Source organism: Pteropus vampyrus, unplaced genomic scaffold, assembly GCF_000151845.1.
Source record: "Pteropus vampyrus isolate Shadow unplaced genomic scaffold, Pvam_2.0 Scaffold122, whole genome shotgun sequence".
NCBI lineage: Eukaryota > Metazoa > Chordata > Mammalia > Chiroptera > Pteropodidae > Pteropus > Pteropus vampyrus.
In genome coordinates, this window is record NW_011888903.1 from 2,292,442 (window position 1) to 2,296,457 (window position 4,016).

Here is a 4,016-nt window from a genome sequence, read left to right on the forward strand (position 1 = left end):
GTTTCTCATTGTCAACAGAATAACAAAAAACTGCACAAGAATAAATTATTTTATTATCCATTTAAATCAAATTTTCAGTCATTACTATTTTCTTAGTTTCCCATTTCAGCCTACACATAGCAGAAAGCCTTGATGAGTGTCCAAGTTTTGTGTCAGAAGAACCACACAAGAATCAATCAAATTTTCCGACCTTAAGGTAGGCTGTGGTCAATCTCAGGGTCACCATCTCTGTAGGCTAATTCAGAGAAAGTGAAATTTCTCTTTACATGGAAGTGTAGGATGGTTATACATTTGTTCAAACTATAACTTGGATGTTTATAATACAAATGTAGTTTATTTTATTTTATTTTAATATTTTATTTTATTTTGAAGCCTACAGCACCTGGTATTCCTAGGAGGTCTCCCATCCAAGTACTAACCAGGCCTGACCCTGCTTAGCTTGGGCGTGTTCAGGGTGGCATGGCCATAGGCTTATTTTATTTCGAAGCCTACAGCACCTGGTATTCCTAGGTGGTCTCCCATCCAAATACTAACCAGGCCTGACCCTGCTTAGCTTGGGCGTATTCAGGGTGGCATAGGCAATTTATTTTTTTTTGATGACCTGGACTTTCTGCATAGGGGAAGGAGCCAAACTTTATTCAGTTCTGTCTAGTTAACTTTGGAAATGTTTAGTTATTCCTCACAATATATTCTGTCTAGGCAGACTTCTCTAGCTCTAGCTTTTCCTCCCTCATCTCCAGAGTATCTGGTTAGTGGAGGGACTTACAGTGACTTCTCTGCAGATAGGGAGCCTTGGATTTCCTGAGGTCTCTCATGTGGAAATTCATGGTGAGGAGCTCTGGATCATTCTTTAGGTCTACACGATGCTTCCAAAAGGCGTCAAACCATCTCCTTTTGGCTGGCCAGGCCCTATCTTGCTTCTCAATGATTAATGAAATCTGGGTAGACCCTGAGTAATTTTTTAAAATAATTTTTTTTTTATTTTTCACTTGCAGTTGGCATTTAATATTATAGTAATTTCAGGTATAAAACAGTGATTAGGCATTCATACAACGTACACAGTGATCACTCCAATAAATCAAGTACCCATCTGACATCATGCATAGTTATTACATTATTATTGACTACATTCTCTATGCTATATTTTACAGCCCCATGACTGTTTTGTAACTACCAATTTGTACTTCTTAATTCCTTTCCCTTTTTCACGTCCCCAACTCATCCCCTGCATGGTATCTATGTTCTCTGTATCTATGAGTTTGTTTCTGTTTTTATTTTTTAATTGTTATTTATTATGTTCTTTAGATTTCACATGTAAGTGAAATTATATGGAATTTGTCTTTCTCTGACTAACCTACTCCACTCAGCAAAATATCCTTTAGGTCCATCCACGTTGTTGCAGATGGCAAGATTTCATTTTTTCTTAAGGCTGATTAATGTTTCATTGTACATATGTACCACCTCTTCTTTATCCATTGATCCATTGAGGGACACCCAGGTTACCTCCATATCTTGGCCACTGCAAAAAATGCTGCTATAAACATATGGATTCATATATCCCTTTGAAGTAGTGTTTTGGGTTTCTTTGGATAATTACTCAGAAGTGGGTTTCCTGGGTCCTTCTTTGTTTCTTGTTATAGCCTTTGTTTTAAAGTCTATTTTGTCTGGTATAAGTATTCCTACCCTGGCTCATTTTTTTTTTTTTTAATTTTCATGAGATATCTTTTTCCATCCCTTTACTTTCAGTTTGTGTGTGTCTTTTGATCTGAAGTGAGTCTCTTATAGGCAGCATATGTAAAAGTTTTATTTTATTATCCATTCAGCCACACTGTCTTTTGATTGGAGCATTTAATCCACTTATATTTAAAGTAATTGTTGATACATATGTACTTATTGCCATTTTATTATTCATATTTTTAATTCTTCTTATACTTCTTCAAGAAGTCCCTATAACATTTCTTTTTTAAAAATAATTAATTATTTATTTTTTTCTGGTGACATTGGTTAACGAAATCCAATAAGTTTCAGCTGTACACTTTAACAGTAAAGCACATATGTATTTACATTTTGTGTTCACCTCTCATAGTCAGATTTCTTTCTGTCACCACATATTTGACCCCCTTTACCACATCTATCCCCCCCGCCACCTCCTCTACCCTCTGGTAACCACTAGTCTGTTGTCCATGTCCATGAGTCTCTGTTTGTTGGTCCTGTTCATTTGTTGCTTTTAGGTTTATATCCCACGTATAAGTGATATCACGTGATTTTCAACCTTTTCTGTCTAGATTATTTCGCTTAGCATTATTATCTCGAGGTCCATCCATATTGTTCCAAATGGAAGTATTTCATCTCTTCTTATGGCTGAGTAATATTCCATTGTATATATGTGCCACAGCTTCTTTAGCCAATCATCTGTCGTAGGACACTCCGGTTGTTTCCATGTCCTGGTCACTGTGAATAATGCTGCTATGAACATTGGTGTGCAAATATCTTTTCAGATATGAGTTTTCAAGTCTTTGGGTTAAATACCCAGTAGAGGGATTGTTGGATCATGTGGTAGATCATTTCTTAGGTTTTTTTTTTTAAGTTTTATTTATTTTTTTCATTTTTTTCTAAATGTATTTATTTTAATTAATTTCAAGTATACTGTACATTGGTTAGACATCTATATAGTTCATAAAACGATCCCCCCATTTCTCTCTTCCTCCCCTTAGCCTCCATCTAGCCAATGTATTAATGCTAATTGCATTCCTTACGCCATGCTCCCCATCCCTGTGACCATCCATCAGCTACTAATTTGTACTTGTTTAACCCTTCACCCCATTCTCCCAGCCCCCCAAACCCTCCTCCTCTTTGTCTGTCACCAAATAGTCCACTATATTTGTGAGTCTGCTTATGATTAATTTGTTCTTTTTATTCCTTAGATTCTGCAATAAGTGAAATCACGTAGTGTTCATCTTTCTCTGACTTAAATAACCTCTAGGTCCATCAAAGCAATATCTTTTTCCATCCCCTTCCTTTTAGTCTGTGTGTGTCTTTTAATCTGAAGTGAGTCTCTTTTAGGCAACAGGTAGGGGTCTTCTTTTCCTTTCCATTCATCCACCCCATCTTTTGGTTGGAGCACTTAATTCTTTTCCCTTTGAGGTTCTTATTGATAGGAATGTAGTTGTTACCATTATATATTTCTGTTTTTTGATACATATTTTTTCTTCTTAAAGAAGTCCCTCCAACATTTCCTGTAATACTGGCTTGGCAGTAATAAATTCCTTTAGCTTATTTTTGTCTGGAAAGCTCTTTATCTGTCCTTCAACTCTAAATGATAGCTTTGCTGGATAAATTATTCCTGGTTATAGATCCTGGGTCTTCCTCCTATCTAATATTTTTTGTCAAGCTCTTCTGCCCTGCATAGTTTCTTTTGAGAAATCAGCTGCCAGTCTTATGGGTGTTCCCTTGTAGGTAACTATCTGCTTTTTATCTTGGTGCTTTTAAGATTCTCTCTTTGTATTTAACCTTTGACATTTTAATTATAATGTGTCTTGGTGTGAGCCTCTTTGGATCCCTGATTTTTGGATTCTCTGAGCTTCCTGGGGTTTTATGTCTATTTCCTTCATTGGGTTAGGGAAGTTTTCCATCATTATTTCTTCAAACAGCTGTTCAACTTCTTGATTTTCTTCAGTTATGCCAATCAGACAGATATTTGGACCCTTAATAGTGTCCTATATGCTCCTTAAATTATTTTTATAACCTTGGCATCTTTTTTCTTGTCATTGTGATTGTGTGTCCTTGGCTTTCCCATCCTCTAGATAGGGCATTTGATCTTTTTCTTCATTCACTTTGTTTATTCCTTTATTTATTCCACTTAATATACTTCTCATCTCAGATACTATGTTCTTCATTTCAGACTGGTTCTCTTTTATAATTTCCATTTCCATTTTGATGTTTTTTATCTCTTTGTTGAAGCTCTCACTGAATTTATCTACACTTCTCAAAAGTTCATTGAGCATCTTTATAACCAG

At 35.8% G+C, this 4,016-nt stretch overlaps 1 pseudogene; it reads right to left on the reverse strand.

Moving 5' to 3' along the window:
* Nucleotides 1–370: 370 nt before the first annotated feature.
* On the reverse strand, nucleotides 371–471 carry LOC111743801 (annotated as a pseudogene).
* Between the last annotated feature and the right edge of the window lie 3,545 nt (nucleotides 472–4,016).